The 27,173-nt window shown below is 38.6% G+C and overlaps 1 protein-coding gene across 3 annotated transcripts in view; it reads right to left on the reverse strand.

Moving 5' to 3' along the window:
* AGTR1 (angiotensin II receptor type 1) overlaps positions 1-26,613 on the reverse strand; it is a 44,885-nt gene extending 18,272 nt beyond the window's left edge. For 2 of the 3 annotated variants that reach the window (XM_067737555.1, XM_067737554.1), the window contains exons 1-2: positions 26,390-26,613; positions 17,088-17,172 (exon numbers count right to left, since the gene is read on the reverse strand). The gene's annotated coding sequence lies outside the window, so the exon portion shown is untranslated. The remainder of the gene's footprint in view (positions 1-17,087; positions 17,173-26,389) is intronic. The other variant, XM_067737553.1, reaches the window with a different exon arrangement.
* Positions 26,614-27,173: the final 560 nt, after the last annotated feature.

Below are 27,173 nucleotides of genomic sequence, written 5' to 3' on the forward strand. Positions count from 1 at the left end.
GCAGGCAGATTTGTGCAGTTCATTAGAACTTTGTGAGAATAACATAGTATGCTAATAATTTTGGATATGAAGAGGTTCTGATACAGAGAAAATATGTCTAGGAATCAGTCTGTTTCAGTAGGCATTGTTATATGCATGCCAACGATCCGCTTAAAAGCCATTCTCTAGATAAATAACATGCTTCATGTTACATCAACAAATTAAGATGTTCTCTTTACAGAAAAAGTCATTCTGTGACTATGGACTTTCGATTTAGGTTTGGAGTGTAGTTTTGTCTCAGTGTAGATCAGGAAGTCACAGAAATTTCTGCTATAGAAGGAAATCTAGGGGTCATATTTATTGCTTTTCTTCTTGAGAGAAATACAGGAATATATATGTACGCCCTTAGAGACACCAGGGGAGGCAGAGACAAGATGGTGGACAGGAAGAACTTGAGCCCACCTCTTCTCACGAAAACACCAAGATCACAACAAACTGCTGAACAACCGTTGACAAAAAAGACTGGAACCTACCAAAAAAGATATTCTACATCCAAAGACAAAGAAGAAGCCACAGCGAGACTGTAGGAGGGGCACATTCGCGATACAATCAAATTCCATACCCGCCGGGTGGGTGACCTACAAACTATATGTATGCCCTTTGTCCCTGTAAACATACACAATTACGATATTCTAAATGGGGTCTTGGTTGTCAGGCTACCCAAGCAAAGTCTGTTTTAACCTAGAATGTAGTTGAAATATTATTCTCTATAGTCTTTTGCTTTTATTGAGACAACTTGAGTCAGAGATTCATAACATTTTACTGCTGGAATAGGCCCTAGAAATTACATGCTTCAGGGTTCACATATTTAAATACTAATAGGGGCTGGGAGCAACAGAGATGGGTGAAGTGGGTATGGTGGTGGACCATGGTGGTGGACACTTCCCCTTTCTCAGAGGAGGTGGGGACGGGGATTCTTAATTGTGCCAGTCGTGATCAGGGGAAGATACAGGCTGATTTTTTAAGATAAGCTGGAAATTTCAAATTTTACATGGAGTATCCTATTTTGAAATATTTTCAACTAAAGCAAATGAGAAAAAATCAACACTGCGTGGAAGTAAACAGAACTCTTTTGCAGACCAAATTTGGTCCAAGGGCTGCCAATTTACAACTCAGGATCCAGGCCTAATTTTACAATTAAGAAAACAGACTTCGGGCTTCCCTGGTGGCACAGTGGTTGAGAGTCCACCTGCCGATGCAGGGGACATGGGTTTGTGCCCCGGTCCGAGCGGCTGGGCCCGTGAGCCATGGCCGCTGAGCCTGCGCGTCCGGAGCCTGTGCTCCGCAACGGGGGAGGCCACAACAATGAGAGGCCCGCGTATCGCAAAAAAAAAAAAAAAAAAATAGAAAACAGACTTCAAGCCCCAGCAAGATGCTGCAAACCCCCATTCCAGTGTTTTTATAATACACTAAATACTTGAAGTGTGCTGTTGTTAGAAATCCCCCATTCCATTTCCACATTCAACAATAATCCATGACCAAGGAGTAGCAGGTAGTGGGAAAACAAAGAGATATGATGGGATGAGGTATTACCCACCCCTGCTCTCATGAGACTAGCCTGGTGCAGAGTCTGAGAACTGTCTCAGAATGGCAGCTGGTACTGCACCTCCCCACTTCTTTGATCTTGCCAGCAACTTACCTTTCCTTTTTCCTTTTTATATTTTGGTAAAGAGACTGTTATGTTTTCTAGAGCTGTTGTTGCATTTCACTAAAGTGATGTCTCCACGCGGGTGAATACAGCACACAATCTGTGATATTTGGTTCTTGCACATTATTTTAACATCTATTCAAAAGGTATCATCTAGTGCCCAAAAGACGATCAGTAGTGAAAGGGTCTGATGCCATTTCATAGAGCCACAATGACCACATGGCCCTGGTTATATAACTGGTGATGAGGTGAGATTTTAAAACATTTTCAGTAAGTGCTGAAAAATACTTATTCTTGAAAGCTTCGTTGTCAAGTAAAGTGTTTCTAAAGTGAACTGTGATGTTCCAAGCATGAAATTATCTACATATTTGTGTTGCAAGGCTACGTTTGTGTTTTTGATATTTTTTTTCTAAATTCATTCACTGCAGGTTTAGGAACACACACACACAAAATACATAGAGAGACTATATCTGCTGTTAAGTGGGTACATTGACTGAGGGCATTACACAGGATTAATACTGGATGCATATGGAACATTTCTGATGAACAGTAATATTTGGCTAGCATATACATTTCTTGGAATTCTAGCCCTCATAAAACTTCCTAGACAAGTAAATTGATTTTTTTTAGCTTGGTTGGAAAAATAGTTTAATTCTCATGAGCATATTTTGAATTCTGTAAAAGGACAACATGTACATTTTGGTTAATTGTCTCATTGGCTGGAAGAACACAGTTCATGGTTTTATACATAGTGCCTTGGATGGGAAGGGTGGGGAGCTTCAAAAGTATCAATACTAACTTCCATTTTAATTGTATTTTGGGTGAAGAGAACAAATTTCATGCTGTTTCAAACTATAGAGTTTTCATGTGAGATGGAAAATCGAGATGGAACATGGTGGTCTGATGATGTAAACTTGCTTATAATTCGGAAGGTGCCACGTTGAGGACTGCTAGTAGCTACTCTACTGAGGAGTCCATGCCAGAGAGGAGTGTCAGTCCATGGACAGTGATGCCATCTGCTCCACGAGCCAGAGAAGGGCCTCGGGGGTGGGGGAGTCAGAGTGGGTTGGGAAAGGGCCCATGTGGAGCGCCTTTGGGAAGTCTGTTGTCTTCATCTGCTAAACCCCTCTTGAAAGGAAGTATTCATCTGGGAATTTCAGTATTAAGCAAGTAGTAAGTATGAGGCCACTGGGATCAAACTCATGATCCAGGGAAGAATATGGTGGGGGCAGTGGAAGGAACATGGTCATAGTGTCTGAAGTCTTGGTTTGAGTTTTCAGCTCCAGAAATTCTATTTCAGACATTTGAATATTGTCCATGTCTCTTCAATATGTTCAGACCTTCCCCTAGCTTCTTGAACATATGGAATTCTATCATCTGTGTCATTACTAGGTCTGTTTCTATTAATTGATTTTTTTTCTTTTTATGGATTTTATTTTCCTGCTTCTTTGCATGCCTGGTAATTTTTGAATGGATGCTAAGCACTGTGAACTTCACCTTGTTGGATATTGGATGTTTTTGTATTCCCATGTAAATTCTCCAGCTTTGTTCTGGGAAGCAGTTACATTACTTGCAAACGGTTGGATTCCTTCAGATCTGGCTTTTAAGCTTTGTTAGGTGGGACCAGAGAAGCATTTAGTCTAATTTTTTCCTATTCTTGAGGCAAAACCCTTGTGAATATGCTACCTGATGTCCCATGAACTATGAGTTTTACCCCTCAGGCTCGTGGGAACAACAACTATTTTCTGGCTCTGGATAATCTCTGTGGAGTGTGCCCTCTAATCCTTCTGGGTGATTACTCACATGCACTGAAACACAGGGAGGACCTTTCAGATTTCCACGCTCTTTCTTTGTAAAGCTCTCTAGCGTCTGGTACTCTGCTCTGTGATCTCTAGCTCCTTGCGTCTCTGGACCCCAGCTCCGTCTCCACAGCTCAGGGACACCTGGGAGCTCCTTCTGGATTATCCTTTCTGAGCCCTGGCTTGGAGCTTTCTCCAGGCAATGATGTGGGGCTCACTTCATTTGTCTTCTATCCCTCAGAGACTACTGTCCTTTGTTGCCTGGTGTCCACTGTCTTGAAAATCATTGTTTCTCATATATATATATTCATATATATATTCATATATATTCATATATATTCATATATATATTCATATATATATAATATTTTAGTAGTTTTTTTTGGCGAGACAGTAAATCTCTCTCACTCCATCTTGCCTGGAAGTAGAAGTCTCTGGGTTTGAGTTTGACCTACATCTTATGTGCTATTTAATTTTGGAAGAATTATTTAGCTTCCTCCTCTTCTTTGTCTATTTATGAAATAGGGATAATAATATAATGATTAGGCAATGGGGTCATATAGAACATGTTATAGTCTATAAGATAAGGCAAAGGAGGGACTTTCTTGGTGGTCCAGTGGCTAAGACTCTGCACTCCCAATGCAGGGGACCTGGGCTCTATCCCTGGTCAGGGAACTAGATCCCACATGCTGCAGCTAAGAGTTCACATGCGGCAACTAAAGATCCCATGTGCCACAATGAAGATCCCGTGTGCTGCAACTAAGACCCAGAGCAGCCAAATAAATAGATAAATATTAAAAAAAAAAATTAGGCAAAGGAGCAGCCATACGTTGAGAGTGGACTTTAAAAAAAGACCTGCATGGGGTGCACCTCTTTCTCCCTCGCAGAAATCACCCGAGCTCTTTTCTCTTGCCCAGAAGGGATACTTGCCTTATTTTTTTGCCCTCATACCAACTAATGACCCTGCCCTTTACCTTGTGGACCTGCTGATGAAGGGTCTATAAGCCAAAGGCCACTTGTCTCCTCTCAGAATCCATGGGGCAAAAAACCAGTTTATCTGAAACATTTTGCCAAAGCTACACCACCACACAACTGTAGTACCTCAACAGAGTCTATGTGACTTGTGGTTAAAAAAATCGATTTTTTTTCTTATTTACACCATAATTTAAAATAATCATGTTCGCCAAATTCCTGTGAAGCAGAATGCATAATACTATTAATTGAGAACATCTGTGCACAATTATAAACAGAACTCATTCAGCTTATAGTTAGTACTTTAACATTTGAAAAGAAAGTGTTATTTTTTTAAGGGAAAGATATCTTTCTTCTGCCATATTAAAATTCCAACTTACTAAAGTAGTAACGTTAAGTGAAAAAATAATAAAATCTATGGCTTTTTTTATTACATGTTTATTTAGGCCAAACCAGTATGAGGCGGCTAGATTAATTACTTTTATACTGTTAAGTACTATACATAGTTAATTATTTCATCTAAGTCGTGTCTGAGCCAGATCTGTGAATTACTGTTCATGCAGGGCAATGATGATAATTTATATACTCCCTCCATGCTACAGCCTGGTAATATACTATTTTTGATTGAAACTGGATGTTAAAAGTTTGTAGGAGGCTTTTCAAGACTACCCCATGACATAAGTTCTAAAATTATGGATTTCAAAATTCAGCTTGATAACATGCCATGATAGGAACTTATTTGGATGATGGATTTTGTCTGAGAAATGTTTTTCCCATATTTTACTCTGATCTGTTGACTCTTAAGGGTTTCAGCTCGTGCTTTTTATTCTGCCTGATTTTACGATGTGGATGTCACCTTGGGCCCTTAGTAGTTTTTCAGCATGCACAAATCCGATCTCAGGCACTCTCCCAGTATGGCTAATCAGGTATTTAATTGTGGTTACAAACGCCTAATTACTTCAAGTGCTAGAGAGGTGCTCACAACCACCATGAACTCACCACACTAAACAGATGACACTGAATCCATTCTTAAAATGTAAGGTCAACTTTACAATACTTGAATAACAGGTTCCCAGAGATTTTTGTACATAGTCAAGTGAAAGAGAACTTTAAAAGTTATATAAAGTCAAAAATTAAATTTTGAGATGACATTGAAGTAAAAAAGAAGAGAAAGATGAAGAAATCAGTGAAACACAGTGTAATAAAAAATTAGAGATGTTAGAGCGTCTCCTTGCTCCTCCCAGCTGTGGTCCTGGATGCCAGTGTCAGCATCACCTGGGAGCTTTCTAGTAAAGCCATCTCAGTCCCCATTCCACACCTACTGAGTCAGAATCTGAATGTCAACAAGATTCTCCAGGTAGTTTGTGTAGCTATTCATGTTTGAGAAGCGCTGGTCTAGAGAGACATTTAATAATCACTGAAGCTTGTGCACGGATCCAATAGTTTGCACCTCATAGAGATGGAGAAACACCCCAGACACTGAGCCCCAGTCCAGTGGAGTGTGGCTGTCCCCATGGAGAGAACCTGGGAAAGGACAGGCAAGCAGTGGCTGTGTGAGATTCTCTTGCATTTTCACGGGGAGCCCTTGGAGTTTAGAGGAAGAAGAGTCTCATGGAGGCAAAACTGTGTGCCAAGGAAAATGAAATCTATTTTTACATAACGCAGATATCTGCCAGCTCCATTCATATAACAAGTGAATTGGACATTAATCTTTCAGAGGAAAACCAATACAGATCCAGACTTCTTGCTGGGACTTTGATGGGAGGGGTCCTTGCTTGTCTTGGGAGAATTGAGAGCACCTAAAAGGGTGGGAAGTGCTCCATCTTCCCTTGTTGCACAGTATTACCTTTTTTTGATTTGTATGAACTATGTGAATTTTGCAGTGTAATTGTAACTAGCAACAGTTTTTCCTCTTTAAAATGCAAGCACCTGGGCTTCCCTGGTGGCGCAGTGGTTGAGAGTCCGCCTGCCAATGCAGGGGACCGGGTTTGCCCCGGTCCGGGAAGATCCCACATGCCACGGAGCGGCTGGGCCTCTGAGCCATGGCTGCTGAGCCTGCGCATCCGGAGCCTGTGCTCTGCAACGGGCGAGGCCCGCGTACCGCAAAAATTCAAAAAAAAAAAAAAAAAAAAATGCAAGCACCTGATGCACAATTTCCTCTTCTTGCAGAGGCTTTCAAACTGTTCAACCACTAGAGGTCTGTATTACCTATTTAAAAAAATCATACCCAACTGGTTGAGACTTTCAGCTCTCAATTTCAACACCTAGTTCTATGTTTTAAGATTTAAAATCTTTTAAAAACATAACACCAGGGAATAAAAATCACACTTTAGGAAATGAAGGAGAAAAGCTAATAGGCACCCTTTCATTCAGAAGGGTACCAAGTCTTCCCTGCTCTGTCTAGGAGACAGTACACCTTCACACTCAGAAACCCGGAAATCAACAGCCAGTTACAAGTCCAGGGAACAAATTTATCTTCTGTAAAGTAGTTTTTCCTCCAACATATTTTAAGATCTCTGTGTTTTAACTTTAATTCTTAAAGCATTTATTTTCCTATTGCAACAAAAGAAAAGTTAAAGCAGTGTGATTCGGTTTAGTTCTTAAAACACCAATCTGACTACTTTTAGGAAGGTTTTTAAATAAGAATTTCTTGTTGATCCAAGATTAGACTAAAACTTAATGTTCTTTCAGGCTTAATTTATAAGGCTTTGCTGCAACTTTATAAACCAATGCATGAGCCTGGGCTTGCCTGATTAAAGCTGTAATAGTGGCGATGATTGCCAGTGGTAGCGACTGCAAGTTGCGTCTCCCACATTTTCACTGGGTTCCACGTTTGCCGGGAATTTTTCACTAGTATAGTGCATTGGGGTCTGCCTTCTGCCAGCAGCAGCAAAGGCTCTGAGCCTTCCAGAAATGGAAAAAATGAGGTGTCCCATTTACTGCATACCTGATTAATAGTGATGAAACCTTTCCATAGCATTATAGAGCAGGCCTCCTAAAACACCACACACTCATATATTCACATACTTAAATGAAATTGTTGAAAATACTAGAGGTAAAAAACGGTAATTTACTGAGTATGTATTGCACCAGGGGTTTGGGATTTAGATGCTGGATTTTCATAGATTCTAATTACCCCCGAGTTTGGAGTAAGTGTCTACATTTGTTGCCAGGCAAGGTGTAAAGCTAAGTGGCTCCCTTCTTTTAAAAGGCATTATTGCATAATGTTCCTGGTCTGTAACGCCTCCAGAAGCATAAGCAGGTCTAGTGTGGCTTCTCTCTCAGTCTGTCACTTTATTAAAACACAACAATTTGCAAATGTTATTTAGCAGATCAGCTGAGTTCATTTCAAAGGCTAATATTTAACAGAAGGGAAAATAACCCATCCCAATCCTTTAAAAAAGTGTTTTCTATGTGTTCTCAGGCAAACTGCCTAGTGTTTTATATAGATCTCAAAGCTAGGATTCAAGGATAATTTTAGTAATGTCTTACACCGCTTGCCTATATAATCCAAATGATCAGTTCTACAGCAGAAGGACACAAATTCACAGTGCAATAATTTGTATTGCAGACCAGATTATTTAAAGTAGTTAAGTTTGTCATTTCCTGTTGCATTTCTGCATATGGCTGGTGGCATATGAATTAATTTTCTCACTGACATGTGACAGAAAAATACCTGCTTTACCCAATCCTGAACATTACTTTCAGAGCTCCTGACTCTTCTACTATTATTCAAGATGACGCTAGCTTATACTTGCATCCAACATCAGTATAAACCTATAGTTAAATATTAGCACAGTGTTCGCTTGTATACATATATGTAAAAAAAGTGCTGCTAGTGTAGCAGTTAATTGAAAAAAAGGAAGATCTCAGGCTTTGAAGAATTTGATGGATGACATCTGGGAGAGAAATGAGAACTAGGGCTTTGGAGTCAGTCCAAAATTCCAGTTCTTGCCCTGGTATTGGTTAGCAAGATGGGCCCCTTAGACTCACTGTCTGTAAAAAAATGAAGCCAATAAGAAAACCTAGCTTGCAGTTTTGTTTTGTTTTGTTTTTGTGAATTAAGAAAATGGAGATAAAGTGACTAACCCAGTGCCTGACCAACTAAGTGTCCAATTAATAGATGTTAACTATTACATTCTCTTTGTGTCTGCATTTAAAAAAATAGCAATATAATACAATGGCAATAGTCTTAGTTACTTTTTTTTTTCAGGTTTACTGAGGTATACTTTATTTTATTTATTTATTTTTCCACATAAAAACACTTTATTACCATATTAAATAACAAGTTTATTTTTTATTCCTAGTTACTTTTAAATGTTGTTGTGAGAAGGTGATAAGATCAAGTGTATGAAACTACCAGGCTCTGGTTGCTTCCCAAACTGGTCTCCCAAAGTTTTCACCCATGAAACTAGACTGCAAGTTGGGAGAGTTTTAAGGATGATTCACTCCTGGATTTTTTATTTTTTATTTTTTTTGAGTGAGAAGATTGTACCATTTCAATTACTTGCTCAGGTTGATGACTTAAATTTGTGACTCTACTAGATTAAGAAGATATAACATTGCCCTGAATAAGAGTCAACTAGAGACAAACTATTTTCAGCGCAGTTAAAAAAATGAAGTTTAAGAATCTGTTCAACCTCAGGGAACTTAAAGAAAAAACATGATGCTTAAAATGCTATTTTCAACCCTTTTATTACCTTATCCTTAGCGATTGACAAAAGTTTGTTTTCCCTAAAATGCTGTCGAGTATCTCCTTTCAGGAGAAAAATCTGGGGGAGAGGGATTTGAACGAAGCTGTGACTAACTAGCTTTTTATTAGGGACAGAATACTTATTAAATTACAGGCATTATTTTAACTCAACTTGTCTTCCTAATACTATTGGGGTTTAGAATGAAAATTGTGGTATTTTGCAACAAGCACTGAGGAGAACAAAGACCAGCTACTGACATACAACTAAAAGATTTTACTCAGAGGAGAAGGAATAGACTTTGGCAGTTTGGCCTTTACGCAGCCATTTCCAAGGACACACTAGAGTTTCAAAAGAGATACATGCTTCCTGAAATCACAGGCCCTGGCCTGGACAGAAGTCCATGTCAATTCAAACCAACTTTCATGCTTTTGCATGAGAAAAGGAAATTTCCTCATTTAAAGTTACATGCTGTATGTTCTCAGAATGTTCTAGATCTTTTGCAGGGCTGATTTTATGAGATGTCAATGATAAGAGGGGTCCTGGGAAATACATTCCTGTATAGTTGTATATAAATAACTATTTGTACCATTAACTAGCCCTGGGACCTGGAATTGTACCAGAAGAAGTTCTTTTGGGGTTATATTTCAGTTTAGAGAGCCAGTCACATATTACCAGTTAAGGACTGAATCCTTTATTTTTCTGTCAACTCAGCACAACCCCGTTTCCAGAAGCCTCCTTCTATCACCACCACTTTGGAAATCAAATCAGCATTTCTACTTCTAAGTGCATACCTTATAACTCTCCACGTGTGTAGGAGAAATGTATGAAAATGTTTTACTGTAGCATTGTGAACCAGCCACTGAGTATTGTTTTTCTAGAATAAAGGAAATTGCATTTTTTCCTCATTCTGTTCATGATCACTTCTCATTTCTTCGGTTAGAAATCTCTAACCGAGGCCTGAAAGGCAGCTGGCCTATTTGGGGGAAGCATGACATCACAGATGATTGTCTTTTCCTTGGCCCCATCTGCTGGAAATAGTAACTAAGTCCTTTGCCTAAGCTGGTAGGAGAGGAGCTGTCGAAAATCAAATTAGCAGGAGAGAAACTATTAGTCTTCATTTTCTTGTTTACAACCTGCAAATACAGATTGTTAAATATGCCTGTTCTCTAATTCTCATTAGGAAATCTTGAAGAATAGCAGGACAGGAAAAAGGCATGGGATTATGAGAAAACACTACCACTAAAAAATAATACAAAGTCAGAATTGTTCCTTCTCATTCAGACTATCTTACATATTTAGAGGTGGCTGAATTTGAAATTTTCCATTAAATAATTTTATTTCAGTTATATGTGGATGGATGCCACATGTACAATCCCAAATGTATCTTTTTATTTAGAATTTTCTTTTTGTTGGACTTGAAGATAAAATAATTTAAATGGAATAACCAGTATATGAAGTCATTTTGCATTCAGTGGTAGCCCCAGGAATTATTAAGTTCATCAGTGCATTTGTGTCAGGAGGCAAAGCTTTCACTAAAAATAATCTAATGGCAATGTCATGCACCACTAACTCTGTTACAGGGAGTTTTATTTTCAGGCCCAGAGACATGGGATTACAGGTCAGTGATAGGCAAAGTGTTTTGGGGGTATACCAAAGGTGCCAAACAAGTCACTTGGTTGTCCAGGAGGAACTGACATCAAATGCAGGTTTTTAGTGATTAGAGTTCTAGACGTAGCCCCTGACCATGATGGCTACTGAACCAGTCATTGGGGATTGAATCATGGACCTGACTTCTTTTTAAAATCTCTTGTGTGAAAATATTTCACTATATTTCAAAGCATTTTCAATATTTAAACCATTTCAGTTTAAAAATTTCATTTGTTCCCCTCTTCTAGCATCCATTCTAAATATGTCTCTAGTCTGTCAGTTTATACCCTTCAATACTGGCTTTTTGGATACTGGCCTATTTGCTGTGCCTCGAATATGCCAGTATAGTGCTGCCTCAGGGCCTTTGCATTTGCTCTGCTCTCTCCATACAGCCATCTTCCTCCAGATGTCCACATAGTTCCTTCCTTCTTACTAAGCAGGCTTTCCCTAAACTCCCTTTACAAACTGTACCCTTCTCCCTCACTGCCTCCACATTCTATTTCCATTATTCATGCCATCCAACATATATACTTTACTTGTTTTTCTGTCTACATGCACTAGAATGTAAGTCCTATGAGGGTAGGGATTTTTGTCTGCTTTGCTCACACTTTGTCCTTAATGCTGAAAATAGTGACTGGCATGTAGGTGTCCAATAAAAATACTTATTGAGTGAATAACAGCAGAATCTGTTGCAAACTGCAGCCCTAAATAGGAATACCTTGTGTTTAATATAACTTTCATTCAGAAGACTTTTTTACTGTCATGACATTTCTTTGATCTTCTTATTTTAGAGTCAGAAGAAAGGAACTTTAGGGTTACCCCACCCCTGTTCAATAATAAACTTCTAGGTCACCATAGTTGCAAACTGAAATGCCATCAGGATTTAGGCAGTTAGATAAATGCGTGAAGTGCCATTAAGGAGTGACAAATAGTTGCGTTCCTGTGCTCTTCTACTTAAAGACATTCAGATTCGAAAAACAAATGTAAACATAGCCCTGTCAGAAGAAAACATGTCTACCTGTGGTTTCAAAGGCCCACTTTGGCTGTTAGTTTGTGGTCAGTAGGACCATGAAGACATTTTCTAAGTCATGCTGCTTTTTCTACCTCTTTCCAACTATAAACTCAGGCTTGGGTATGTGCCTAATTCCACATCAGGACAGGAATATTCAACTGATCAAATCCAATTACATTTGCTTCCCAACTAAATTGTATATCACCTTCCCCTCTTGTGAGGGAAACGGCCCCTCTTGGGTCCTTGGGAGCTGATTATTGCAAACCTAATTGATTTGCAGCATTTCATTAATAAAGTTAACTAAAACTAATTATACATATTGAGTAAGAGTTTCCTGTGAAATGAATTATTCTATTTAGCTTAAGGGTTCTTTTTTTTTTTTTTTTTTTTTTTTTTTTGTGGTATGTGGGCCTCTCACTGTTGTGGCCTCTCCCGTTGTGGGGCACAGGCTCCGGACGCGCAGGCTCAGCAGCCATGGCTCACGGGCCCAGCCGCTCCGCGGCATGTGGGATCTTCCCAGACCGGGGCATGAACCCGTGTCCCCTGCATCGGCAGGTGGAGTCTCAACCACTGTGCCACCAGGGAAGCCCCAAGGGTTCTTAATTGTTAGAATAAATTGCTGAGAAGGATTGCAGCATTACTTTCTCTTGAGATATATATATCTATATATCTATCTATCTATCTATCTATATATATATATCTATATATATACACATATATATATATGTGTCAACCAATATGGATTGATGGATGTTTACACCATAGAAACTGATAAAAGAAAAAAATTAAATATGAAGGTTAAAGATATCAAAACATACTCCTAAGAAGATAAAAATCACAAAATAGATTACACATAGATCTCTTCATTTTAAGATGTCAAATTAGATCTGTTACATTTGTCATATAAAGGAAACAAGTCAATTTTTAAATTTATTGACATTTATTATTTTATTCATAGTAAATTTTTCCTTCACTTATTGGTTCATATTGTATTTCTCACTCTTTAATTCAGATGCTATGTGTCTAGTTCATTGATCTAGTTAAATCAGCATTCTAGCAGAAATCCAGAGGGAGCCTATACTAACTACTTCAAATGCCCCAAACCAGGCAGATGCATTGTGGGCCAGTACTTCTCACAGGGCCATTTCCAACATTCCCTATTTGTTCAGTTGTGTATAGATAAATATGTTCTATGTAAAATGAAGATGAGCATTCATTAATGGTTTAGAATTGAATAAAATATGGCTGGGCCATTAGTGTTACAGAATAAACTTCTATATCACATAAGAAGCTATGGTCATCAATGCCTCAAATTTGCATTGCTTTCACACTGCCAAAGCAGGTTGGATTTCCTTCTCTGCATTGTTAAGGAAGATACTGAGTTGTTTTATCCTCCTGCTCTGTACACTGACCGCACTGGAGGGACCAAGAGGCAGCAAAATGCCCATCGTGTTCTTGTTCGTTGGCCTGGAGCATCACTGAGGAGCCAGGGTTCAGACTCTAGGTCAAAAGACAGCCTTACCCACTGCTTGGTTTTATCTACAGTGGCTTTGTTTGCTTTTTATGGTGGCCCATGCTGTGTGCAGAAGTATTTTGGCTTCGCCTGGATAAGAGGAGAAGGAAGGCTGCTCCTGATTGGATTTTGGACTTGCGGTATGACATTGCTCCTGTTGTCTCACAGATGCCCAGGGAGAGTCCGGTATTTTGTTCCAAATCTGGAAAGATGCCAAAGACCTAGTTCCAGATAACTGGTTACCTTCTGCCAGGTCTGCACTGTACTATTACATTTCTGAGATATCTTAGATCTTCCTAGAATTAAAAAAAAATGACTCCTATATATCCAAATCATCTCAAGATTCTTAAAAGGAATGACTAGCTAGTTGAAGGGAGAGGAGGACAGCACTTTTGGTACTAGTGAAAAGTTCTTCCTGCCGGCAAAACAGAACCTCTAAATTTAGAGGCTAATTCTCTGAGCTCTTTTAATTGTTAAAAGTATTAATAGTTGTATGTTGAGCATATCTAGCTATATTATTTAAACCTAGGAACAATGTTACTGTAGATAAACTGTGTGAATAATAGGTTACTTGGAGTAAACCTGTTATTCTATAAAGAAAGCTATTTTTTGGTTTATTGAAGAAAAAAAAAAAAGCCCCACAAGTGGCTAACCTTTACTTTGCCTTTTTTTTATTGGTAAGACTCGGATTCATATTTAACAGTTCCAAACTGGGTCCAAACTTCTATTATTTATGCTTTCACTGAAAAATGATACTATTAAATCTGTAAAGGGAATATTGGCTGGATATTTATATGCCTTTTTCACAGCTAGTTATATAGCTATCTCAAATCCTTGATATTCAGTAACTCAAAGATAAACTTGTTTTTAATTTCTTGCCTTGTGTAATGCACAACCGTTAGTCCAGGAACCAAATTTAATTGAATTACTAGGTATAAGTGACTGGAAAGTAATTGAGACTGATGTTAAATAACAGGATCGTATCAGTGGAAAAATCGTGACTAAGAAGTTGAAGAATACACTGTAAAAGGGGGTGATTATATTAATTAAAATGATAAACAAAATATTGTTATCTGTGATACATACAATTTTGAAATCAAAATACTACACATTTCCATAAAAAAGATAAAAAGAAATAAATGATCTAATAGTTATTTTGCTTGGCTCTCCAATTGCTGAAAAAATGTAAATCAACTTTAGTTTAAAGTCAGTATCATTGAGACACATCTATCATTGTAGGAAAAATAAAATCTTACAGAATATCAACAATAAAGAAAAAATATTGGCCTTAAAAATGATCCTACATCTTTTCTAGTTTTTTCTTACTTGGAGATGTCAGTGATTCAGGTAAAAAAGCCAACAACCATGTATTAGCTCAACATAATTGTGTGTACCACTTTTCACAATTTTTAAGGAAATGAAAACCTCTAACTTTAGAAGAGTACATAAAATATTTAAATAAATATTTAAGTAAAACATTTAATTCCACATATTTTAACAGGCAAATAAGTAGGAAAAAGGAAAAGGGGCTTGTGAGAACTAACTATACACCAGATAACCTACAACTGAGAAAACTGGAATTTAAAAAATATTTTAAAATTTCCAAATAAGTATAAAAGAGCACAAAACTTTCTTGCCAAGTAGCAGTGGAAGTCCACTGCATTATTAATAGTTTGTTTATGATAGTATTGTCTAATAGAACTTTCCATAGTGATAGAAATGTTCTATATCTGTGCCATTCAATACAGTAGCCACTAACTACATGTGTCTATTGAGAACTTGAAATGTGGCTAGTACAACTGAGGAACTCGGTTTTCAATTTCATTTGTTATAATTAATTTAAATAGCCACATGGGGCAAATGGTTACCAAAGATTTTGAGCTACTGAACATGTTCTTTATTCTATGTCCGAACCAGGTTTTCCCATTTTTCATAAGTAGATTTCAACCTAAATATTTTTGGTTCAATAAAACAAGCTCTGAAATGCTGTTTACACATTACTGGTTTAAATCAATAAGAGATCAAAGTTCTGTAGTTGTAAGTTGGTGAAAGTTTTAAAGTGACAATACAAAGTTCAGAAGGCCCTTGGAAAACACTTTTTGTATTTCAATATAGTGACCATGGATTGGGATGGGGCCTTGAAGATTCTTTCACAGGAAACCAAAGGCAAAGTTGCTAGTTAGTGGCAGAATTGGTATGGCATTAGTTCTTTAACAAAAAAAAAAAAAGTCTTAGAATTAAGTATGTTTTGCTCATTCATTTGAACCTTAAAATTTTGAAAAAGTTTAAAATTTTACACAATGTTTTTGTTCAGTGTTTTCTTATTTGTAAGCAAAATGTCACAGTTATTTGGAAAATTTTGCTACAAATATGGGAATGTTAATCAGAAACTGATGGGGCTTCCAAAATACAGGAGAAGAGAGGATGGTCTAAGAATCATTTCCAGTAGGAGCCCCCCATATTGCTGTCCCGATTCTTCTGCCTTAAGGCTGATGGGGTGTTACAGACAAAGAGTTCCTTCTGATCCGTACTCTTAGGATGCAAAAGAAAGCTTCCTGTCTTGGTGTCTTCCTAACTGATTCAATAGATTTTAATGTACGTTTTCCAGAGCTGGATTTTTGCTGAAAACATGCACAGCTCAGCTTCCTAGGTTTAACTACACCTCACAAAAAAAACCCTAAAGATTTCCAGTGGCAGAACTCTGTAGAATGTTACTAGTTTAGTCTCCAAGATTAAAGCGGTCCTAAATAGTTTACTAACACCACTGTGGAGTGCCTTCCAGCAAGTGTTTCCTACTTGTCAATCAAAAAGACTAGTCACCTCTAACATATGTAACCCACCACCTATCTTATCTACCTTCTACTCTGATAAAATGCAATCACAACATATTCAGAATGGGACAAGCTACTCTTTTCATTCTCCTTGGAGAAACTAGGGAGTGTCTCCCCTGTTAGTTTGGGAAGCTGAGGGCTTGTTCTTTGAGCCGAATTTACATCAGGAGAAAAAAGTCCTGCTAGCCCGGTAAATCCAGGAGTCTTTTTATGAAAAATATCATTCAGGCCTATGTGATAGGAGTTGGACCAACAGAGCAGTCTCTAGCTGCCCTCTGAGGTTCTGAGTGTAATGCCCCGCCGTGTGACTCCACAGGACTCACATCTACCAGGGGGCTAACCTGCATGGGAATTAAAGGGCACCTCTATATCCAATTTCAGAGCCCTTTTCCTATATCTTACTGGAGTAAGGGAGACTTTTGTAAGAATAAGACTCTGAGACATTCGGGTTTTCTGAAGGTGAGCAGGTAGTTTCAAGGTTTATGGTGTTTAGACATATGCCTGCCTCTAGAAGTGAGTGCTGGGGCATCACAGAGCCCCGATTCCCCATTTGGTGGCCGATGAGAGAGCACAGTCATTTTCCTCCTGGCCCTACTAAAGCCCTATGTAGCATGGAACGCACTGCTCAGAGCAATTGGCCTATGACCATGAGGAGATCCTCGCCAAGGGTTTGCACATCTCTCACATGGTTTATCATCAATACATGAATATCTTGGTAATTCTGAGACTGTTTATATTGAAAATCATATTAATATATATGTTCTTAAGCTGTATATTGGAAGGGATGGGGTAAGACTGGAACTTCATTCTTTTCTGCCTCCTCTGTTTCTGTCACCTGACAATGGCATATGTGACTTTTTGTGCTACCTTCACTGTTGACACGTTAGAGAAAACTACTGACAGACACAGCATTATAGGTGTAAGACATTTACCTGGATGCAGACCTTCTGGGATGGCTTCAGTGACTTACTCAGATAAAACCTCAGCCATTTTAGACCAATTTATCATGTATTAAATCTGGAAAGAAAAAGAAGATAAATGAGATTCACTGAATATGGTCAGATTTTAATTTTCTAATTTATAAAATAAGCATTAACACTACATCTTAAGAAAGTTTTTGAAGGTAATGAAGCCATCTGGTTGACATCAAGAACATATTCTTCCTTATATAGACTTGGGCTCTGCTGAGTGGCTGACCTGGTCCTGTTCCTGCTTATAGTCGACATCTTCCCTCACACCCTTTTACATGAACGCTAGAGAAGGAGAAAAAGACTGTTTCTGGGTCAAAAACAGTGCAATCTTCTAAGGCATTTCTGTAGACATAACTACTAAATATAAGAAATATCCTAATAGATTAGATTTTTACTTGTGAATTTACATTTAAACTTTGCTATGATTCTAGAGCTTATACAAGTGTTATTGTACCATAATTTTGAAAAAGAATCTTTTAAAAAGATGTTTTCAGTTTTAATCTTTCATTGCAGTAATAGATGCATGTGATATAAGTGTCAACTTACAGAAACATATAAAACAAAAGTACACGTCTCTTAACTCTGTCTCTCCACATCCACTTCCCAGAGATACTTACTACTAATAGTTTCTTATGTACCCCTCTAGGACTTTAAAAAATGTATATACGTGCATATAAATGTGTATATCCATGTTTTTTCATTTTATACATTATATGTTCTGTGCCTTGCTTCCTTTTTTTTTAAACTTAATAATATGCTAGCAGAACTTTCTACATCAGTATACATAAATCTAACTCATTCATTTTAATAGCTATATAGTATTCCATTCATTGTACTGAAATATGATAATTTATTTAACCAGCCCCTATTATGGACTGTAAGGTTGTTTTTTTTTTTTCCAATTTCCCTTTTTGGATGCTTAAAAAAACACCCAATGATCATATTTATACATATGCATTTTTGTACTTATATGATTATATCAGTAGAATAAGTTCCAAATATAGTTGTTGATGCAAATTGTTTATACACTCTAAGTTTTTGAAAGATACTTACAAAATGTCCTCTATAAAGGTTACATGAATTTATGATACCAAAAATCTGGCTTGTATCAAATCTTAAATTTTTTTCTGGCTGATAAGTGAAAAGTATATGTTTGTTTTGGTTTGCATTATTTTAGTTATGAATGAGGTTGAGCTTCTTTTTGTTTTCTTATTTTTTGTAGTCATTTTTCTACTAGTTTGCCCAGTCTTGGCCTTTGCTCATTTTTCCATTGGGTTGTTCATTGTTTCTCATTTGAAAGAGCTCATGTTGAAAATGGGCGTTTTACATATAATGTGGGGCAAATAGCTTTCCCAAGTTCTTGTTTATCTTTTGACTTTGTTTACGGTGCTTTTTAATATACAACCATTTCAGTTTTTTTTTAATGTAGCCAAATTCATCAGTATTTTTCATTATAGATTTGGGGACTTTTTTAAGTAGGAAATTTTTTAAAGTTAAAGAGTTATTCAAGAAGACTGTGTAGAGGTTGCTTTTTTTTTTTTTAAACAACAATGTACACCAGCTTTACTATCACATTGTGATAACAGGAGATATAGGAGAATTTTGGCATTAGAAGTATCTATTTTTATCCCAATTTTTTGGTGATTTTGTTGTTATAGCAAAGATTTTCCCATTAGATGATCCTTCCTATAAAATACCACTCTGGTGTAAAATCTGTGGATTCTTGTAAGGCTCTAGTGTACCTTAGGGACAAAAAGAAAACAGAGACAGGGCTGACTTGCCAGTATCATTCTCCAGAGGGTTAACAGTAGCGTCTACAATCTGAAATCTAGAGTGAGTTGGAGGGAAAGGAAAAGAAATTCCAAGATAAACAGCAAGTATGAAGTATAATAGAGGTTCATTATAGGAAATTTTGAAAGCCCATGCAAAAAAAAAGGGGGAAAGAAAAAAGTCACCTTTGATCTTAGCCTTGATCTTAATAATCCTCAAAAGCATTTAAGATTTGTTATATATTTTTGCTAGTACTTTTTATCTGTTCCACAAATATGCAGGCATTTAAAAAATATATCAGTGACTTACTCACAAATCAGTGCTAATATAACTAAACTATTTTCATTAGAATACCAGTGACCCAAGTAAGACCTTAATGGCACCTTGACAAGAATCTATCAAACACATACACACACACAGGCTCTCACTCGATTTATGTTTTATATGTTGCTATATTTACTTGTGATTATCTTTCCTTGTCACTAAATGTTTTAAAATATATTTATATAAAAATATATAATGACTATATAATGTTTCATCATATGGCTTAATGTAATGGGAATTTAAAAGAGTAGCTTTGTTTTTCTCTCAAAAATCCATTCTGTTAACCCAGTAGATCAAACACTAGGACACATTCAGGAAATCATTACGTAGGAATCACATCAGATTCTTTTCCATTCCTGATAAAGTGGCAGTAATTAACTGTGTGAAGGTTAAGTGCTGGAAGACATCATGGTACAGTGTGTTTTATGTGACATGACATCATTTGAATGGAAAGAGAATTAGATTATTAAAGCTGGGTTAATGGACCATTCTTGTTCTAGCGGCATCCCACATAATTCAGAAGCATGTAAGATGCATTTGAATTGTATAACAAGAAGAGTTTGGGTCAAAAAGTGAAGAAAAGCGTGTGTGATAATAAAATTGTAAACGAATGAAGTTTACTAGAAGAAATGCTGTGAGATTTTTTTTTTCAATTTATTTAGGAAAAAACCTGGTGCAGATTATATTCAGCCACAGTCACAGATATTTGGGGTTAGTGAGACAAGCAGGACTCTAAAGGGTCATAAGAGAATCACTAGGACGTTATCATTTATTAGCACTAAGAAACTCTGCCTGCTAACATGCAGGATGTCTCCTGGGCACGAGTTCCCTTGCTACTTGGCTTTATGGCACCGCTGGGTTGATTTCGCCCTCAGCCATAACTTACAAGGGAGACGCTGTACTGTTAGCACTGCCGGAAGTTCTAGATCTAAGCAGCAGCTGGTGAAATTCTGTCTCCTAAGGATGTCCCTTTATCACGGAGAAAATCATGGCTGCTCAGTCCCGTTGACACACCTCTTCTCTCAAACATGATCACAGGGAGCCCAGACTCACCTCAATCTTTTTTTTTTTTTTTTTTTTTTTTGCGGTACGCGTGCCTCTCACTGTTGTGGCCTCTCCCGTTGCCGAGCACAGGCTCCGGACGCCCAGGCTCAGCAGCCACGGCTCACGGGCCCAGCGGCTCCGCGGCATGTGGGATCTTCCCGGACCGGGGCACAAACCCATGTCCCTTGCATCGGCAGGCAGACTCTCAGCCACTGCACCACCAGGGAAGCCCATCACCTCAAACTTTTGACCAACATCAGTGAGGCCCTGTCAAAGCAACAGACATTTGACCAGATCCAACTGACAACTCTCAATCTATATGTATTGGGAGAAATCTTTCAGAGACTAAATCATCTGGGGAGTCGTTGGCTTAAAATAAGTCACCCTTGTTTGCAGACTGACTGATTAGTAACTATATTCAGCTAAAGTTTTGTAAACTATGCCTATAGGTAAATAAGTGTTTATATTAAAAGCTGAAAGAGTGATATATAATTTGAGTTGGAAAGATGAACGGTTTATATATGTAGGAAATGGCTTGTTTAATTCAAGTACTTTTAAAAAAAAGATCATCAGAACACAAAATGGTAAGGAAAAAAAGTAAATTTCAGGTAAGTTATGGGAAAATAGAGATATCAAACCTTAAGTTTTAAATAATGGGCTGTCATAGTTTTCATATTTTTTTCCCAACTAAAGAAGGAATTTCTAGAATTCTTCATTATTGCAGTTAAAGGTAAGATGACAGGCAAATGTTAACCAAAATGGAGGACATCTTGTTTTTTGCTATGAGGGAAACAGAACTTGATTTCCAGTTATAACTTTAAATAAATTATCATATAATTAATTGGCCTTCAAAAGCAGGCAGCCTAGTGTAGAGCAGACAGTGTGGCTGGTGGCTCAGAGCACAGTAATCAACGTTTGTGTTTAAATCTTGACTCTACCAGTTACCACATCTGGGTAAGCTACTTATCTCATTATTACTCAGTATCCCAATCTATAAGATGGGGATAAGGCAGTGACTATTATATAAGGATGTTGTGAGGATTAAATAAAACACAGTATTTAAAGGCTGAATATTGTTTGGCACATTGTATGTGCTCAATAAATATTAGCTTTATTAAATTTGTTTATTAAAAAGCCAAGGAAAGAACCTCTAGGTAATCATTCTGAACAAGCCAGAGGTACTGTCCACTTGTACTTCTCTAGCTTTAATGTGCATTTGAATCACGTGGGGATCTTGTTAAAATGCAGATTCTAATTCAGTGAGTCTGGGTGGGGTCTGAAAGTGTGCATTTCTAATAAGCTTCCAGGTGATGCCCATGATGCTAGTCTCTGGACCTGGACACTTGAGGTAATTATGGAAGATTGGTTCTAATTTGTAATAGATGTGGTGGTTCTCAATAGGGGGAAATGGGGAAAGGAGGAAAAAGGGAAGTGTAGACATATGTACAGATTTAAAATGCTCCCCAGGTGATTGTCATATTGCCTTACCTGCTCTCTAAAGCCTGAAGAACCACTGATTTGATATTTCAACCTTTTATTCTTTTTCATTTCTCCTTTTCATACTCTTTTCTCTACCTTGCCCTTGCCATTACAGCTTTAGACTAAAAAAATGGTATTAATACTTAGTTCCTCAATTAGTAAGACTACAGCATCAATTTTAAGTCATTTTATTGTGTGTAATAGGAAGTGGTTTCTCTCTAACATTTCTCTTCTACAGTATAGGGATCTGAAAATGTATTTTATGTTTTCCATAGCTTTAGCCAAAAACAAACAGGCAAGAAAGTGACTTGTGGAGCATTTAGTAACAGAATACAAGGATGCAATTGGGTGTGGTGCATACAATCAAAGGAGTTATAACCCCATGGGGAAAGGAAAGTTGTAGTGGTTATTAGGGAAGTGGCTAGAACCAAACAATGTAACCACATTAGACATTCCACCTAGTCTGAAAGGTAGGAGGGAGGAGGGTTGTTTCTAAATGGCTTCCCACCCCAGCGGCATTGAGATGATTGGAGAGACCCATATCTAAATATGTACTTAGCTTGACCAACATCTCTCTAGGGCAAAGACCATTTTTATACTTTGGTGTGTCCTCAGGGCCTAATATCACTCAGATCCATTGAATTCCCTCTAAGTATCTTCTACTACTGTTGATATATTTTGTAGATATAATTCTTCATTTTCCAAGGTAGATAAGAGGAGCTCTGATTAATATAAAATGGGAAATAGCCAAAGAAAACTTAGAGGGGAAATTAGCAATCATTAACTCTCTGTAAAAGTGCAGAACCAAATGTGTATTCTCTACTATTCTTAGTCTGAAGTTCACTAGTCAAAGTACTTTAATTCATTGATCTAAATGAGATTTTAATGTCTTTTGAAGAACAAAGCAGCGTGTATGTATATAAAATGAACAAGAAATCCCATAAAAGTTGACCCAAACTGAATGATTATTAATTCTATGATTTTAAGTTTTAAGGACACCTAGAATTGGGACTTGGAATGGGAAGGCACAATGAGATTATGAAAAATAAAGCATGTCTATTTCTTACCCATTTTTCCAACTTGTGTTAGAAAAGTAATTAACTACGAGATTGGCCACACAATTTAAAATATTTTTGAGTATGGGAAAAAAAATCAAACCATAATGGGCAGATTCTAGACACTTATTTCTACTTAAGACATTTAGATGATACACCTATTTAGGAACCAGACAAACAAACATAAACTCTTCTAAATTGAGCTATAAAAATAATGTATCAATAGTATAAAGCAGCTGTACGGCATTTACAGTATATAGTGCATTCTTTGTTAGTAAAATATTTTGAAAGAAATTTTGGTTTTCATATTCAAGGGAATTTTTTTCCCTCTGTGATCATTTACTATCAAGAGAAAGAATCAAAATCAGATAGAAAAACTTTCAATGTTAATACAACCACAGTTAAGATTCACTTATCATTTTTGTGATTGTTATAGATATATATTTCATTTTCTAATCGTCAAATTTGTCCTTAACTACCAACGAACAAAACATCTGGCGAATTTATAGCTCTTTAGATAATTTTTTTGCTGTGATTTATTTTAGATGTATTTTAGAGCTTTAATAGGATAATGGTAGTCATTTGCCAAATCATTTGAATAGTACCTTAAATCCCTATAGATACTCCTAGATTTAAGATGGCTTTGTGTATTAAGCCACTGAAAAGTTGAGTCTTAGTAGCTAAAATTCATATCATGATGAAGAATAGAAAATGTAAAGTGATAGCTAAATTAAGGCTGGAAATGGAACAAAATTTACTTTTGCTTATGGGAGCTTTAGTATACTGTTTTAATAAACACTTACATGAAGAGAAACACATGTAATCCAATGACTTCAGGCAATTTTGAAAGAGAAAGCTTATAAGCATTTTGAAGAAAATAATAGTACTTTCCAGTGGTGATGAGTTGGGAAGCTGATTTTTCCAATTTGCTAGATAACATGGGAGAAGAGTGTTCCTAACCCAGCCTTGGATACTTTGTCATATTTTGTTGCTCTGGCTCTATATTTGTTTATTGCCACAGGCTGTCTTCAAGACAGCTTTTTAATTTTCACAACACTTGGATTTACATCAAACTTCTAAATAAATTTCTTAATTTGCTAGCCCACTTGGGAGAATCTCTGGCATTGCTCAGTCATGACTGAGCAGGAAAAGGACCAAGTAAACTAGCGATCTTGGGGCTGAAGACCAGGAGCCTGTGTCAGGCAGCGAAAACATCTAAGTGCGATGGGACTTGATCTTGGTCCCTGTAACAAATTTGAGAGCAAAATACAGCAACTATCAGCTGCATGAAAAGGACAGTGTGACAGCACAGATAAAACTATGGGAGACGTGCACCACGCATTTTAACTGTGAGTTTCAAACTCCTTCTCAGCTAAGTATTTTACCTGGGCTTTGGGTAAGGAGCAGATTAAATTTTCTTTCATTATTTTCCCTCTAGCATAGGGCAAGCAATTAGTCATAGTAACAACAACAACAGCTATAAACAGCAGCAGCAGCAGCAGCAAAATCACCCCAAATTATATACAGGTGTACCCACACAGTTCTTACCCAACGTAGGAAAAGAAAAAACGAAGAAGTAAGAAACCTGAACAATTCACAGAGTCACAATTTGAACACTGAAGCAGGGCGAGAGAGTGATAGGAGAGATTGAAGCTCAGAGCTCTTGGGATGCAGAGCGTTGCCAAAGCAACAGTGACTGAAAGACACTTTATAAAACTCAAGGAAGACAAGTCTTCCTTTGGCATCAGTGGAAGAAAACCAGTTTTCTTCCGAGCTGGATGATGGAGCAGTTTATTCAGTTTAAGATCAAAGAAGAACCGAGCTAGAAATCAAGGCCTCATGATGGGCACAAAGAACAATGAAGTCAGGGGAAAAAAAGGGAGAAAAAGAGTAGATAACAGACTTGACACTAACAATCATGAAACTTTAACAAATGTTGAGATCTAGCAACTTGGGGCCACTCCCTGAGCCTTAAGCCAGGTTGTAGGAATTGCCAACTCTAATCTGGGGGATGGACACTTGGACCTAATGATTTTCCAGACAATTTACCAGGAGAGCTATTTAGACAGTTTTGAGGACCACAGACATGGGCTATAAAAGGGTAATTATTTTAGGCTTTTATTTTTTTTAAGCAATAACTAGGAAACAAAAGGAATCAAGGAATTTTATCACTGGAGGGAAACTTACAGGCGGGGGCTTGAGGTTCAGAGTTGTGAAATAACTCTAACAGCACATGGCCAGTTAAGTGGGAGTCTCCGTTCCCAGCTCTCTGTGCTTCCCTGCTCCTGCACTGTCTTCCAAAAGGGTGGTGGACTCCACCACAGCCTGAGGAAAGATTATCCACGCGGTGGGGCCTTTAGAGCCAGGGAAACACTGCAGGGGACAAGGGAAACAGACAGTTTCCTTTTTTGAGAAGACTTATAAAGGTGTTACTGCTTATGCTAAGGAGAATAAACCGTGGAGACCCAGGATCCTTGGGTGGTAACTACCAAGAGAATCATGGTGGGGATGAGGCACCTTTAAGAGGAGATACAAGTTGCTCAAAAAAGTTATAAAACAGAGAAGCAGGGTGCCAGATTTCCTCCCTGCCTCATTGTTACTTTCTCCTCCAGGAATGACACTAGGAGTAAACGCAGCAGGTCGAAAATGTGATCCCAGCGGAAAGTGAGCACCCAAACGTTCACCAGGAAGAGAGGGCTCCAGAGGGCCACTAGTGAGTGTTTGATTCTTAATGAAGCCATCAGCAAACAAAGATTAGGTACAGAGGCCCCAGATGGGTTCAATAGCCAGGTCTCTAATGGGCGCCCAAAGTCAGGGCAGGAGATGCTTCTGGAGACGAAGCATCTGGCACTTTGGAGAGATTGGGCTGGATATTTAAGAGAATTGGAGAATGGGGTGCTAGGTAGAGAGGTGGATGAAGGGAAGGGGCCAGCAAGACGTTCTGTTCAGTCTTGGAAGCAGAAGAGCTTCTCCTAGAATCCCCCTCAGTTACAAACGTGCCCTGGCCAAAGCTGTGGGGATTGGGGTGTGGAGAAGCCCCGGGTTTTCCCCTCCCCAATTAATTCGATGTGGGCACGGCATCCTGTGCCAAGGACCCACCGATATGGTTTGCAGAGAGGGGTATGGGGGAGGTGAGCTGTGTTGGTGCGAGGCCTGGGAAGGCAGGGGACGGACGCTCAACTTCACTTTTAGAAGTGGCACAACTTTTAAATGGACGCCCCGCGGAGTCATACACTCAGGTCACATTTAAAAGACAAGAGTTAGCTAAAAGCGTGGGGAAGAAAGTTTACTTGGCTGCATCCCATTTCTGCAGATTCCTTGCTTGTACTCGATAGAGTTGTGTCAAATCGGAATGAAATTTCTGGGGCATGCGGCAAACAAGCTCAAATTGTTTCTTCCCAACTCAGACGCCGCTCCTCTGATTTGGGGAAGGGCCTCCAGCTCGGGGTGGGCGCCGGTTGGAACTAAGCTCGCTCTCGTCTTCGTCCCCGGGAGCCTCCCGGCACAGCGCCCGCAGTTCACACCTCGGCAGGAAACTGACTACCCTCGCCCCCAGCCCCCAAGCCTGGCAGGGCAGTCCGCGCCACTCACCGCCACTCGGGACGCTGCGCCCACGTCCGGCCGAGCTGGTGGCGCTGGTGCGGGGTGCGCCCTCACTCTCGGGGTCCGCTCGGGTTCCTCCCCATGGATCGCCGCCTCGGGCCGGCAGAGCTGCTAGTCTTGCGTCCGCCCAGGCGCTCAGTCGCCCACTGCCTGGGGCCCTTGGCTGACAGGCGCTGGAATCATTCACTACGAAGGCAGCTACAAATTTATAGCGAGGGGCGTTGCTGCTTCGAGGGTTCCAGGGGCGAGGCTGTGTTTTGAACTCCCTCCTCCTCCGCCCCGCCCGGGAGACCCTCTCGGCCCAACCCCCTTTCCTCTCCAGATGCTGACGGAAGCGGGATGATGCCACAGTCACCCCACTGTCACTTATTAGATCTGAGTACCAGGCCCAGAGCCCGGCATCGGGGGAAGGAGTGGAGAAATGGAAGAGAGCTGCGGTTGCAGGAGCAGCTTTTCACACCGAGATCATTCCTCTACTTTTTTTTTTTTTAAACTTGGGAAACTTCTAAGGACTAATTAGGGGACTTCTTTCTCTTCCCTGGGAGTAACTCAAACTTTGACAATTCCATTGTGGATCATAGATCCATAGATTAATCTCAGGGTTGTTACAGAGTGAATGGGTGGACATTCATTTCCTCCTATCGGACATGCTATTGGAGTTACATTTTTTTTTTTAATGTAAAAATAGAAAAAGTTAAAAAACAAAGTATGACCAAATATTTAAGGAAGAATTAATATAAATTCTTCCAAAAAAACAAAGGAGGAAGTATCA

The sequence above is a fragment of the Pseudorca crassidens genome, chromosome 5 (assembly GCF_039906515.1).
Source record: "Pseudorca crassidens isolate mPseCra1 chromosome 5, mPseCra1.hap1, whole genome shotgun sequence".
NCBI lineage: Eukaryota > Metazoa > Chordata > Mammalia > Artiodactyla > Delphinidae > Pseudorca > Pseudorca crassidens.